Source organism: Hyla sarda, chromosome 2 (genome assembly GCF_029499605.1).
Source record: "Hyla sarda isolate aHylSar1 chromosome 2, aHylSar1.hap1, whole genome shotgun sequence".
Classification (NCBI taxonomy): domain Eukaryota; kingdom Metazoa; phylum Chordata; class Amphibia; order Anura; family Hylidae; genus Hyla; species Hyla sarda.
Window position 1 is genome coordinate 513,410,048 of NC_079190.1, and position 17,896 is coordinate 513,427,943.

Here is a 17,896-nt window from a genome sequence, read left to right on the forward strand (position 1 = left end):
TCATATATACAGCACATATCATCCTGGTATCATATATACAGCACATATCATCCTGGTATTATATATACAGCACATATCATCCTGGTATATATATATATATACAGCACATATCATCCTGGTATTATATATACAGCACATATCATCCTGGTATTATATATACAGCACATATCATCCTGGTATCCTATATATACAGCACATATCATCCTGATATCATATATATACAGCACATATCATCCTGGTATCATATATACAGCACATATCATCCTGGTAATATATATACAGCACATATCATTCCTGGTATCATATATACATCACATATCATCCTGGTATTATATATACAGCACATATCATCCTGGTATATATATACAGCACATATCATCCTGGTATTATATATACAGCACATATCATCCTGGTATCATATATATACAGCACATATCATCCTGGTATCATATATACAGCACATATCATCCTGGTATATATATACAGCACATATCATCCTGGTATCATATATATACAGCACATATCATCCTGGTATCATATATACAGCACATATCATCCTGGTATATATATACAGCACATATCATCCTGGTATCATATATACAGCACATATCATCCTGGTATCATATATATATCATCCTGGTATAATATATACAGCACATATCATCCTGGTATATATATATACAGCACATATCATCCTGGTATATATATACAGCACATATCATCCTGGTATTATATATACAGCACATATCATCCTGGTATCATATATACAGCACATATCATCCTGGTATATATATACAGCACATATCATCCTGGTATTATATATACAGCACATATCATCCTGGTATATATATACAGCACATATCATCCTGGTATATATACAGCACATATCATCCTGGTATATATATACAGCACATATCATCCTGGTATATATATACAGCACATATCATCCTGGTATTATATATACAGCACATATCATCCTGGTATTATATATACAGCACATATCATCCTGGTATCATATATATACAGCACATATCATCCTGGTATCATATATATACAGCACATATCATCCTGGTATATATATACAGCACATATCATCCTGGTATATATATATACAGCACATATCATCCTGGTATCATATATATACAGCACATATCATCCTGGTATCATATATACAGCACATATCATCCTGGTATTATATATACAGCACATATCATCCTGGTATATATATACAGCACATATCATCCTGGTATATATATATACAGCACATATCATCCTGGTATCATATATACAGCACATATCATCCTGGTATATATATACAGCACATATCATCCTGGTATCATATATATACAGCACATATCATCCTGGTATCATATATACAGCACATATCATCCTGGTATTATATATACAGCACATATCATCCTGGTATATATATACAGCACATATCATCCTGGTATATATATATATATATACAGCACATATCATCCTGGTATATATATACAGCACATATCATCCTGGTATATATATACAGCACATATCATCCTGGTATTATATATACAGCACATATCATCCTGGTATTATATATACAGCACATATCATCCTGGTATCATATATATACAGCACATATCATCCTGGTATCATATATACAGCACATATCATCCTGGTATATATATACAGCACATATCATCCTGGTATCATATATACAGCACATATCATCCTGGTATTATATATATACAGCACATATCATCCTGGTATCATATATACAGCACATATCATCCTGGTATATATATACAGCACATATCATCCTGGTATCATATATACAGCACATATCATCCTGGTATTATATATATACAGCACATATCATCCTGGTATCATATATACAGCACATATCATCCTGGTATTATATATACAGCACATATCATCCTGGTATATATATACAGCACATATCATCCTGGTATCATATATATACAGCACATATCATCCTGGTATCATATATACAGCACATATCATCCTGGTATCATATATATACAGTACATATCATCCTGGTATATATATATACAGCACATATCATCCTGGTATCATATATACAGCACATATCATCCTGGTATTATATATATACAGTACATATCATCCTGGTATCATATATACAGCACATATCATCCTGGTATCATATATACAGCACATATCATCCTGGTATCATATATATACAGTACATATCATCCTGGTATATATATATACAGCACATATCATCCTGGTATCATATATACAGCACATATCATCCTGGTATCATATATATAGCACATATCATCCTGGTATCATATATATACAGTACATATCATCCTGGTATATATATATACAGCACACATCATCCTGGTATCATATATATACAGCACATATCATCCTGGTATCATATATATACAGCACATATCATCCTGGTATATATACACAGCACATATCATCCTGGTATCATATATACAGCACATATCATCCTGGTATCATATATACAGCACATATCATCCTGGTATATATATTACAGCACATATCATCCTGGTATCATACATACAGCACATATCATCCTGGTATCATATATACAGCACATATCATCCTGGTATCATATATACAGCACATATCATCCTGGTATTATATATACAGCACATATCATCCTGATATCATATATATACAGCACATATCATCCTGGTATATATATACAGCACATATCATCCTGGTATCATATATATACAGCACATATCATCCTGGTATTATATATACAGCACATATCATCCTGGTATCATATATACAGCACATATCATCCTGGTATTATATATACAGCACATATCATCCTGGTATATATATGCAGCACATATCATCCTGGTATTATATATACAGCACATATCATCCTGGTATTATATATACAGCACATATCATCCTGGTATTATATATACAGCACATATCATCCTGGTATTATATATACAGCACATATCATCCTGGTATATATATGCAGCACATATCATCCTGGTATTATATATACAGCACATATCATCCTGGTATTATATATACAGCACATATCATCCTGGTATCATATATACAGCACATATCATCCTGGTATTATATATACAGCACATATCATCCTGGTATCATATATATACAGCACATATCATCCTGGTATCATATATACAGCACATATCATCCTGGTATTATATATACAGCACATATCATCCTGGTATATATATACAGCACATATCATCCTGGTATTATATATACAGCACATATCATCCTGGTATATATATACAGCACATATCATCCTGGTATCATATATACAGCACATATCATCCTGGTATTATATATACAGCACATATCATCTTCCTGGTATATATATACAGCACATATCATCCTGGTATCATATATACAGCACATATCCTCCTGGTATCATATATACAGCACATATCATCCTGGTATCATATATATACAGCACATATCATCCTGGTATATATATACAGCACATATCATCCTGGTATTATATATATACAGCACATATCATCCTGGTATCATATATATACAGCACATATCATCCTGGTATCATATATATACAGCACATATCATCCTGGTATTATATATACAGCACATATCATCCTGGTATCATATATACAGCACATATCATCCTGGTATTATATATACAGCACATATCATCCTGGTATATATATACAGCACATATCATCCTGGTATCATATATACAGCACATATCCTCCTGGTATCATATATACAGCACATATCATCCTGGTATCATATATATACAGCACATATCATCCTGGTATATATATACAGCACATATCATCCTGGTATTATATATATACAGCACATATCATCCTGGTATCATATATATACAGCACATATCATCCTGGTATCATATATATACAGCACATATCATCCTGGTATTATATATATACAGCACATATCATCCTGGTATTATATATACAGCACATATCATCCTGGTATTATATATACAGCACATATCATCCTGGTATCATATATACATCACATATCATCCTGGTATTATATATACAGCACATATCATCCTGGTATCATATATATACAGCACATATCATCCTGGTATCATATATATACAGCACATATCATCCTGGTATTATATATACAGCACATATCATCCTGGTATCATATATATACAGCACATATCATCCTGGTATCATATATACAGCACATATCATCCTGGTATCATATATACAGCACATATCATCCTGGTATATATATACAGCACATATCATCCTGGTATTATATATACAGCACATATCATCCTGGTATATATATATATACAGCACATATCATCCTGGTATTATATATACAGCACATATCATCCTGGTATATATATACAGCACATATCATCCTGGTATATATATACAGCACATATCATCCCTTGTATATATATACAGCACATATCATCCTGGTATCATATATACAGCACATATCATCCTGGTATTATATATACAGCACATATCATCCTGGTATTATATATACAGCACATATCATCCTGGTATATATATACAGCACATATCATCCTGGTATCATATATACAGCACATATCATTCTGGTATTATATATACAGCACATATCATCCTGGTATTATATATACAGCACATATCATTCTGGTATATATATATATATACAGCACATATCATCCTGGTATTATATATATACAGCACATATCATCCTGGTATTATATATACAGCACATATCATCCTGGTATTATATATACAGCACATATCATCCTGGTATCATATATACAGCACATATCATCCTGGTATCATATATACAGCACATATCATCCTGGTATCATATATACAGCACATATCATCCTGGTATTATATATACAGCACATATCATCCTGGTATCATATATACAGCACATATCATCCTGGTATTATATATACAGCACATATCATCCTGGTATATATATACAGCACATATCATCCTGGTATATATATACAGCACATATCATCCTGGTATCATATATATACAGCACATATCATCCTGGTATCATATATACAGCACATATCATCCTGGTATTATATATACAGCACATATCATCCTGGTATATATATACAGCACATATCATCCTGGTATATATATACAGCACATATCATCCTGGTATATATATACAGCACATATCATCCTGGTATATATATACAGCACATATCATCCTGGTATATATATACAGCACATATCATCCCTTGTATATATATACAGCACATATCATCCTGGTATCATATATATACATCACATATCATCCTGGTATTATATATACAGCACATATCATCCTGGTATTATATATACAGCACATATCATCCTGGTATCATATATATACAGCACATATCATCCTGGTATTATATATACAGCACATATCATCCTGGTATTATATATATAGCACATATCATCCTGGTATATATATACAGCACATATCATCCTGGTATTATATATACAGCACATATCATCCTGGTATTATATATACAGCACATATCATCCTGGTATCATATATATACAGCACATATCATCCTGGTATCATATATACAGCACATATCATCCTGGTATCATATATACAGCACATATCATCCTGGTATCATATATATACAGCACATATCATCCTGGTATTATATATACAGCACATATCATCCTGGTATCATATATACAGCACATATCATCCTGGTATCATATATATACAGCACATATCATCCTGGTATCATATATACAGCACATATCATCCTGGTATCATATATACAGCACATATCATCCTGGTATATATATACAGCACATATCATCCTGGTATCATATATACATCACATATCATCCTGGTATATATATACAGCACATATCATCCTGGTATATATATACAGTACATATCATCCTGGTATATATATATACAGCACATATCATCCTGGTATTATATATACAGCACATATCATCCTGGTATTATATATACAGCACATATCCTCCTGGTATCATATATACAGCACATATCATCCTGGTATATATATACAGCACATATCATCCTGGTATATATATACAGCACATATCATCCTGGTATTATATATACAGCACATATCATCCTGGTATCATATATACAGCACATATCATCCTGGTATCATATATACAGCACATATCATCCTGGTATCATATATATACAGCACATATCATCCTGGTATATATATACAGCACATATCATCCCTTGTATATATATATACAGCACATATCATCCTGGTATATATATACAGCACATATCCCTTGTATATATATATATATATATACAGCACATATCATCCTGGTATATATATACAGCACATATCATCCTGGTATCATATATATACAGCACATATCATCCTGGTATCATATATATACAGCACATATCATCCTGGTATATATATACAGCACATATCCCTTGTATATATAATATATATATACAGCACATATCATCCTGGTATATATATACAGCACATATCATCCTGGTATCATATATATACAGCACATATCATCCTGGTATCATATATATACAGCACATATCATCCTGGTATCATATATACATCACATATCATCCTGGTATTATATATACAGCACACATCATCCTGGTATTATATATACAGCACATATCATCCTGGTATCATATATACAGCACATATCATCCCTTGTATATATATATATATATACAGCACATATCATCCCTTGTATATATATATACAGCACATATCATCCCTTGTATATATATATATATATATACAGCACATATCATCCTGGTATTATATATACAGCACATATCATCCCTTGTATATATATATATGTATATATATATACAGCACATATCATCCCTTGTATATATATATATACAGCACATATCATCCCTGGTATATATATACAGCACATATCATCCTGGTATATATATACAGCACATATCATCCCTGGTATATATATACAGCACATATCATCCCTTGTATATATATATACAGCACATATCATCCTGGTATATATATACAGCACATATCATCCTGGTATCATATATATACAGCACATATCATCCTGGTATTATATATACAGCACATATCATCCTGGTATCATATATATACAGCACATATCATCCTGGTATATATACAGCACATATCATCCTGGTATCATATATATACAGCACATATCATCCTGGTATTATATATATACAGCACATATCATCCTGGTATCATATATATACAGCACATATCATCCTGGTATCATATATATACAGCACATATCATCCTGGTATTATATATATACAGCACATATCATCCTGGTATTATATATACAGCACATATCATCCTGATATTATATATACAGCACATATCATCCTGGTATTATATATATACAGCACATATCATCCTGGTATCATATATATACAGCACATATCATCCTGGTATATATACAGCACATATCATCCTGGTATCATATATACAGCACATATCATCCTGGTATATATATACATCACATATCATCCTGGTATCATATATATACAGCACATATCATCCTGGTATCATATATATACAGCACATATCATCCTGGTATCATATATATACAGCACATATCATCCTGGTATTATATATACAGCACATATCATCCTGATATTATATATACAGCACATATCATCCTGGTATATATATACAGCACATATCATCCTGGTATCATATATACAGCACATATCATCGTGGTATCATATATACAGCACATATCATCCTGGTATATATATACAGCACATATCATCCTGGTATTATATATACAGCACATATCATCCTGGTATCATATATACAGCAGATATCATCCTGGTATCATATATACAGCACATATCATCCTGGTATTATATATACAGCACATATCATCCTGGTATTATATATGCAGCACATATCATCCTGGTATATATATACAGCACATATCACCCCTTGTATATATATATACAGCACATATCATCCTGGTATATATATACAGCACATATCATCCTGGTATATATATGCAGCACATATCATCCTGGTATATATATACAGCACATATCATCCTTGTATATATATATACAGCACATATCATCCTGGTATATATATACAGCACATATCATCCTGGTATATATATACAGCACATATCATCCCTTGTATATATATATACAGCACATATCATCCTGGTATATATATACAGCACATATCATCCCTTGTATATATATATACAGCACATATCATCCTGGTATATATATACAGCACATATCATCCTGGTATCATATATATACAGCACATATCATCCTGGTATATATATACAGCACATATCATCCTGGTATAAGATATCATCTGATATATACAGCACATATCATCCTGGTATATATATACAGCACATATCATCCTGGTATATATATACAGCACATATCATCCCTTGTATATATATATACAGCACATATCATCCTGGTATATATATACAGCACATATCCCTTGTATATATATATATATATATATACAGCACATATCATCCTGGTATATATATACAGCACATATCATCCTGGTATATATATACAGCACATATCATCCTGGTATATATATACAGCACATATCATCCCTGGTATTATATATACAGCACATATCATCCTGGTATCATATATATACAGCACATATCATCCTGGTATTATATATACAGCACATATCATCCTGGCATCATATATATACAGCACATATCATCCTGGTATTATATATACAGCACATATCATCCTGGTATTATATATACAGCACATATCATCCTGGTATTATATATACAGCACATATCATCCTGGTATTATATATACAGCACATATCATCCTGGTATCATATATACAGCACATATCATCCTGGTATCATATATACAGCACATATCATCCTGGTATCATATATACAGCACATATCATCCTGGTATCATATATATACAGCACATATCATCCTGGTATCATATATATACAGCACATATCATCCTGGTATATATATACAGCACATATCATCCTGGTATATATATACAGCACATATCATCCTGGTATTATATATACAGCACATATCATCCTGGTATCATATATACAGCACATATCATCCTGGTATTATATATACAGCACATATCATCCTGGTATCATATATATACAGCACATATCATCCTGGTATTATATATACAGCACATATCATCCTGGTATTATATATACAGCACATATCATCCTGGTATTATATATACAGCACATATCATCCTGGTATTATATATACAGCACATATCATCCTGGTATTATATATACAGCACATATCATCCTGGTATTATATATACAGCACATATCATCCTGGTATCATATATATACAGCACATATCATCCTGGTATTATATATACAGCACATATCACCCTGGTATTATATATACAGCACATATCATCCTGGTATAATATATACAGCACATATCATCCTGGTATTATATATACAGCACATATCATCCCTTGTATATATGTATACAGCACATATCATCCTGGTATTATATATACAGCACATATCATCCTGGTATATATATATACAGCACATATCATCCTGGTATCATATATATACAGCACATATCATCATGGTATTATATATACAGCACATATCATCCTGGTATCATATATATACAGCACATATCATCCTGGTATCATATATATACAGCACATATCATCCTGGTATCATATATATACAGCACATATCATCCTGGTATCATATATACAGCACATATCATCCTGGTATATATATATACAGCACATATCATCCTGGTATATATATATACAGCACATATCATCCTGGTATCATATATACAGCACATATCATCCCTGTTATATATATACAGCACATATCATCCCTGGTATATATATACAGCACATATCATCCCTTGTATATATATATATATATATAGGGCTGTATTCACACTGACTCACCTGGCTGGGTATGATCTCCCACCTGTACTGTGCTGCTCAGAGAACAACCAACCACCCATCCCCAGAGCCCAGGATGCCACCACCAAGGCAGCAGGCACAGGGTGCAGCCAGGAGCCCTCCCCTGCCGCCCTCTGATTGGCTGCCTATGCCCATAGAGGAGACAGCTGACCAATCACTGCAGCCTCAGCTCCTACATTGTTCTCATAATTTGGTTCTAATGGTGCAGAGGAATCATTGCATTGACTCTGTCGCCACCTAGTGGTGAATTACTACTTACTACATACTGCTATATACAGAAGCAATCACCTACTGCAGTGTGTCCCAACCAGGGTGCCTCCAGCTGTTGCAAAACCACAACTCCCTGTATGCCCGGACAGCCGTTGGCTGTCCGGGCATGCTGGGAGTTGTAGTTTTGCAACAGCTGGAGGCACTCTAGTTGGAAAATGCTAACCTACTGCATACAGCACCTGCCCCAAAGTGATCTACAAATGTGCATATTTAATATGATTTCTGCTCATATTGGGAAGTCGCCTGACAAGGATTGAGGATTAAGGAAGGGGATGGAGCTTGAAGATCCTAAATAGAGAGGACAAGCCACACCTGAATCCCCCAGACATGATGCTGCCCCCACCATGATCACTGTAGGGATGGTATTGGGCAGGTGATGGGCAGTGCCTGGTTTCCTCCAGACATGATGCTGCCCCCCACCATGATCACTGTAGGGATGGTATTGGGTAGGTGATGGGCAGTACCTGGTTTCCCCCAGACATGATGCTGCCCCCCCATGATCACTGTAGGGATGGTATTGGGCAGGTGATGGGCAGTACCTGGTTTCCCCCAGACATGATGCTGCCCCCACCATGATCACTGTAGGGATGGTATTGGGTAGGTGATGGGCAGTACCTGGTTTCCTCCAGACATGATGCTGCCCCCACCATGATCACTGTAGGGATGGTATTGGGTAGGTGATGGGCAGTACCTGGTTTCCTCCAGACATGATGCTGCCCCCACCATGATCACTGTAGGGATGGTATTGGGTAGGTGATGGGCAGTACCTGGTTTCCTCCGGACATGATGCTGCCCCCACCATGATCACTGTAGGGATGGTATTGGGCAGGTGATGGGCAGTGCCTGGTTTCCTCCAGACATGATGCTGCCCCCACCATGATCACTGTAGGGATGGTATTGGGCAGGTGATGGGCAGTGCTTGGTTTCCTCCAGACATGATGCTGCCCCCACCATGATCACTGTAGGGATGGTATTGGGCAGGTGATGGGCAGTGCCTGGTTTCCTCCAGACATGATACTGCCCCCACCATGATCACTGTAGGGATGGTACTGGACAGGTGATGGGCAGTACCTGGTTTCCTCTATACATGATGCTGCCCCCACCATGATCACTGTAGGGATGGTATTGGGCAGGTGATGGGCAGTGCCTAGTTTCCTCTATACATGATGCTGCCCCCACCATGATCACTGTAGGGATGGTATTGGGCAGTTGATGGGCAGTGCCTGGTTTCCTCCAGACATGATGCTGCCCCCACCATGATCACTGTAGGGATGGTATTGGGCAGGTGATGGGCAGTACCTGGTTTCCTCCAGACATGATGCTGCCCCCACCATGATCACTGTAGGGATGGTATTGGGCAGGTGATGGGCAGTACCTGGTTTCCTCCAGACATGATGCTGCCCCCACCATGATCACTGTAGGGATGGTATTGGGCAGGTGATGGGCAGTGCCTGGTTTCCTCCAGACATGATGCTGCCCCCACCATGATCACTGTAGGGATGGTATTGGGCAGGTGATGGGCAGTACCTGGTTTCCTCCAGACATGATGCTGCCCCCACCATGATCACTGTAGGGATGGTATTGGGCAGGTGATGGGCAGTACCTGGTTTCCTCTATACATGATGCTGCCCCCACCATGATCACTGTAGGGATGGTATTGGGCAGGTGATGGGCAGTGCCTGGTTTCCTCCAGACATGATGCTGCCCCCACCATGATCACTGTAGGGATGGTATTGGGCAGGTGATGGGCAGTGCTTGGTTTCCTCCAGACATTATGCTGTTCCCACCATGATCACTGTAGGGATGGTATTGGGCAGGTGATGGGCAGTGCCTGGTTTCCTCCAGACATGATGCTGCCCCCACCATGATCACTGTAGGGATGGTATTGGGCAGGTGATGGGCAGTGCCTGGTATCCCCCAGACATGATGCTGCCCCCACCATGATCACTGTAGGGATGGTATTGGGAAGGTGATGGGCAGTGCCTGGTTTCCCCCAGACATGATGCTGCCCCCACCATGATCACTGTAGAGATGGTATTGGGCAGGTGAAGGGCAGTGCCTGGTTTCCTCTATACATGATGCTGCCCCCACCATGATCACTGTAGGGATGGTATTGGGCAGGTGATGGGCAGTACCTGGTTTCCTCCAGACATGATGCTGCCCCCCCCATGATCACTGTGGGGATGGTATTGGGCAGGTGATGGGCAGTGCCTGGTTTCCTCCAGACATGATGCTGCCCCCCCCATGATCACTGTAGGGATGGTATTGGGCAGGTGATGGGCAGTACCTGGTTTCCTCCAGACATGATGCTGCCCCCCCCATGATCACTGTAGGGATGGTATTGGGCAGGTGATGGGCAGTACCTGGTATCCCCCAGACATGATGCTGCCCCCACCATGATCACTGTAGGGATGGTATTGGGCAGGTGATGGGCAGTACCTGGTTTCCCCCAGACATGATGCGGCCCCCACCATGATCACTGTAGGGATGGTATTGGGCAGGTGATGGGCAGTACCTGGTTTCCCCCAGACATGATGCTGCCCCCACCATGATCACTGTAGGGATGGTATTGGGCAGGTGAAGGGCAGTGCCTGGTTTCCCCCAGACATGATGCTGCCCCCACCATGATCACTGTAGGGATGGTATTGGGCAGGTGATGGGCAGTGCCTGGTTTCCTCCAGACATGATGCTGCCCCCACCATGATCACTGTAGGGATGGTATTGGGCAGGCTATGGGCAGTGCCTGGTTTCCTCCAGACACGATGCTGCCCCCACCATGATCACTGTAGGGATGGTATTGGGCAGGTGATGGGCAGTGCCTTGTTTCCCCCAGACATGATGCTGCCCCCACCATGATCACTGTAGGGATGGTATTGGGCAGGTGATGGGCTGTACCTGGTTTCCTCCAGACATGATGCTGCCCCAACCAAGATCACTGTAGGGATGGTATTGGGCAGGTGATGGGCAGTGCCTGGTTTCCCCCAGACATGATGCTGCCCCCACCATGATCACTGTAGGGATGGTATTGGGCAGGTGATGGGCAGTACTTGGTTTCCCCCTGACATGATGCTGCCCCCACCATGATCACTGTAGGGATGGTATTGGGCAGGTGATGGGCAGTGACTGGTTTCCCCCAGACATGATGCTGCCCCCACCATGATCACTGTAGGGATGGTATTGGGCAGGTGATGGGCAGTACCTGGTTTCCTCCAGACATGATGCTGCCCCCACCATGATCACTGTAGGGATGGTATTGGGTAGGTGATGGGCAGTACCTGGTTTCCTCTATACATGATGCTGCCCCCACCATGATCACTGTAGGGATGGTATTGGGCAGGTGATGGGCAGTACCTGGTTTCCTCCAGACATGATGCTGCCCCCACCATGATCACTGTAGGGATGGTATTGGGCAGGTGATGGGCAGTACCTGGTTTCCTCTATACATGATGCTGCCCCCACCATGATCACTGTAGGGATGGTATTGGGCAGGTGATGGGCAGTGCCTGGTTTCCCCCAGACATGATGCTGCCCCCACCATGATCACTGTAGGGATGGTATTGGGCAGGTGATGGGCAGTGCCTGGTTTCCCCCAGACATGATGCTGCCCCCACTATGATCACTGTAGAGATGGTATGGGGCAGGTAATGGGCAGTGCCTAGCTCCATATAAGCTTCTTCTTCTTTATAACAATTATGGAGACCACTGAGCACTAGGGAACTTTCAGTGCAGCATAAATGCTTTCTCCAGATCTGTGCCTCCTCACAATCCTGTCCCTTAGCTTTACAGGCAGTTCTTTCCTCCTCATGGTTTGGTGTTTGTTCTAATATACATTGTCAGCTGTGAGACCTTATATAGACAGGGCTGTGTCTGAGCTCTACAGGCAGTTCTCCCCCCTCCCCCCCCATGTCTTGGTGTTTGCTCTGGTATACATTGTCAGCTGTGAAATCTTATATAGACAGGACTGTGTCTGAGCTCTACAGGCAGTTCTTTCCCCCCCTCATGTCTTGGTGTTTGCTCTGATATACATTGTCAGCTGTGAGATCTTATATAGACAGGACTGTGTATGAGCTCTACAGGCAGTTCTTTCTACCTCATGGCTTGGTGTTTGCTCTGATCTACTGTCACAATTCGGTTGGCTGGAGGTGGATCCTCTGTGTCAAAGAGGGATTGGCGTGGACCGTGCTAGTGGACCGGTTCTAAGTTGCTACTGTTTTTCACCAGAGCCCGCCGCAAAGCGAGATGGTCTTGCTGCGGCGGTAGCAACCAGGTCGTATCCACCGGCAACGGCTCAACCTCTCTGACTGCTGAGACGGGCGCGGTACAGAAGGACAAGGCAAGAGCAAGGTCGGACGTAGCAGAAGGTCAGGGCAGGCAGCAAGGGTCGTAGTCAGGGGCACCAGCAGAAGGTCTGGAACACAGGCTAGGAACACACAAGGAAACGCTTTCACTGGCACAATGGCAACAAGATCCGGCAATGCAGGGAAGGGGAAGGGAGGTATTATAGGCGTGGAGCAGGTGGGAGTTAATTACAGTGATTGGGCCAGGCACCAATCAGTGGTGCACTGGCCCTTTAAATCTTAGAGAGCTGGCGCGCGCGCGCCCTAGAGACGTGACAGCCGGGGACCGGGACAGGTAAGTAGCTTGGGATGCGATTCGCGAGCGGGCGCGTCCCGCTATGTGAATCGCATCCCCGCCGGCAGTGTCAGTGCAGCGCTCCCGGTCAGCGGGTCTGACCGGGGCGCTGCAGAGAGGAGAACGCCGCAAGCGTAACAGTACCCCCCCCCCCCTTAGGTCTCCCCCTCTTTTTGTCTGCTTGTCCCTTCAAACGAGACAAGGCCATTGGGAGCGACTCTTGAGTCTCCTTCCGGATGACAGAGAAGTCCTGGGTAGCTTCATCAGCTGCAGGAACTCCAGAAGAAGTGGGAATGGGGAGGGGGGGCAGAGGGTGAAGCTTGCCACGGGGCAGAGTGTTACCAGGAAGGGGGCTATGAGGAGGCAAAATCTCAACTTGCTTTTTGCCGAAAATATCCTGGCAAGCCTTGGGAGGGGACGGTATGGGTGGAACCTCAGGAGTTAGACAAGTGGGAGCAGATGTGAGGCATCATTTGTGACAAGCAGGACCCCAATTTTTGATCTCCCCGGTGGTCCAGTCAAGGGTGGGAGAATGACGTTGGAGCCATGGCAGACCGAGGAGGACTTCAGAGGTGCAGTTGGGCAGAACAAAAAATTCAATTTTTTCGTGATGCAGTCCAATGCTCATAAGCAGGGGTTCTGTGCGGTAACGTACAGTGCAGTCCAATTTTACTCCGTTGACAGAAGAAATGTAGAGCGGCTTGACGAGACGGGTCACTGGGATGCTGAACCTATTAACAAAAGAGGCCAAAATAAAATTTCCTGCAGAACCAGAGTCCAAGAAGGCCACAGCTGAGAAGGAGGAGTTGGCAGAAGGAGAAATCCGCACGGGCACAGTGAGACGTGGAGAAGCAGACTTCACACCAAGAGACGCCACTCCCACGTGAGCTGGGTGCGTGCGTGCGTTTCCCATTCGCGGAGGACGAATAGGGCAATCCACTAGGAAATGTTCGGTACTAGCGCAGTACAGACAAAAAATTTTATCTCTGCGGCGAGTCCTCTCTTCATGGGTCAGGCGAGACCGATCCACTTGCATAGCCTCCTCAGCGGGAGGCGCAGGGGTAGATTGCAAAGGATTCCAGGAGAGAGGTGCCCAGAGATCAAGGTCCTTTTCCTGGCGGAGCTCCTGGTGTCTTTCAGAAAAACACATGTCGATGCGGGTGGCCAAATGGATAAGTTCTGACAGGTTAGCTGGAATTTCTCGTGCGGCCAGCACATCTTTGATGTTGCTGGATAAGCCTTTCTTGGAGGTCGCGCAGAGGGCCTCGTTGTTCCAGGCTAGCTCAGAGCCGAGGGTACGAAACTGGATGGCGTATTCGCCTACGGAAGAAGTTCCTTGGACCAGGTTCAGAAAGGCAGTCTCGGCAGAGGAGGCCCGGGCTGGCTCCTCGAAGACACTACGGACTTCAGCGAAGAAGGACTGGACAGTGGCTGTGGCAGGATTATTGCGGTCCCAGAGCGGTGTGGCCCATGACAAGGCCTTTCCAGACAGAAGACTAACTACGAAAGCCACCTTAGACCGTTCTGTGGGAAATTGGTCCGACATCATCTCCAAATGTAGGGAATATTGAGACAGGAAACCACGGCAGAGTTTAGAGTCCCCATCAAATTTGTCCGGCAGAGACAAGCGGAGGCTAGGAGCGGCAACTCGCTGCGGAGGAGGTGCAGGAGCTGGCGGAGGAGATGGTTGCTGCTGTAGCTGTGGCAGAAGTTGCTGTAGCATGGCGGTCAACTGCAACAGCTATTGTCCTAGTTAGGCGATTTGTTGGGATTGCTGGGCGACCACCGTGGATAGGTCTGCGAGACTTGGCAGTGGCACCTCAGCGGGATCCATGGCCGGATCTACTGTCAGTATTCGGCAGGCTGGAGGTGGATCCTCTGTGTCAGAGAGGGATTGGCGTGGACCGTGTCGGTGGACCGGTTCTAAGTTGCTACTGGTATTCACCAGAGCCCGGCGCAAAGCGAGATGGTCTTGATGCGGCGGTAGCAACCAGGTCATATCCACCGGTAATGGCTCAACCTCTCTGACTGCTGAGAAGGCGTGGGACAGAAGGACTAGGCAAGAGCAAGGTCGGACGTAGCAGAAGGTCAGGGCAGGCAGCAAGGGTCGTAGTCGGGGGCAACAGCAGAAGGTCTGGAACACAGGCTTGGGATATACACAAACCGCTTTCACTGGCACAATGCAACAAGATCCGGCAATGCAGGGAAGGGGAAGGGAGGTATTATAGGCGTGGAGCAGGTGGGAGTTAATTACAGTGATTGGGCCAGGCACCAATCAGTGGTGCACTGGCCCTTTAAATCTTAGAGAGCTGGTGCACACGCGCCCTAGAGAGCGGAGCAGCGCGTGCCAGGACGTGACAGCCGGGGACCGGGACAGGTAAGTAGCTTGGGATGCGATTCGCGAGCGGGAGCGTCCCGCTATGCGAATCGCATCCCCGCCGGCAGTGTCAGTGCAGCGCTCCCAGTCAGCTGGTCTGACCGGGGCACTGCAGAGAGGAGAACGCCGCGAGCGCTCCGGGGAGGAGCAGGGACCCGGAGCGCTCGGCGTAACATATACATTGTTAGCTGTGAGACCTTATACAGACTGGGCTGTATCTGAGCTCTATAGGCAGTTATTTCCACCTCATGGCTAGTGTTGCTCGCGAATATTCGTTTTTATTTGTATTTTTTTCTTCACAGTACACATCACAGTGATCACCCCTCTCTGCTTCCAGCTTGTGTGGTGTAAAGAAGGCTCTAATACTACTGTGTGAGACTGGCGTGCGAAAATTCGCATATGCGAAAATTAGCCTATGTTAATTTCCGCATATGCGAATTTTTGCATATGCTAATTTTGTATACACTAATATTCACATATGTTAATTTTCGCATACGCAAACATTCGCATATGCGAAAATAAAACGAGAATATAACGAATATGCGAATATTCGCGAATATATGACGAATATTCGTCCATATATTCGCGAATATTCGCGAATTCGAATATGGCCTATGCCGCTCAACACTACTCATGGCTT

The 17,896-nt window shown here is 41.6% G+C and overlaps 1 protein-coding gene across 3 annotated transcripts in view; it reads right to left on the reverse strand.

The window, feature by feature from the left end:
* Window positions 1–17,896, reverse strand: part of SIDT1 (SID1 transmembrane family member 1) — a 169,070-nt gene that overhangs the window by 128,556 nt on the left and 22,618 nt on the right. For 2 of the 3 annotated variants that reach the window (XM_056559953.1, XM_056559951.1), the window contains exon 1: window positions 9,960–10,071. The exons of the other annotated variant lie outside the window; for it this stretch is intronic. The gene's annotated coding sequence lies outside the window, so the exon portion shown is untranslated. Of the gene's footprint in view, window positions 1–9,959; window positions 10,072–17,896 lie in introns of those variants that run through there. 3 annotated transcript variants of the gene reach the window in all.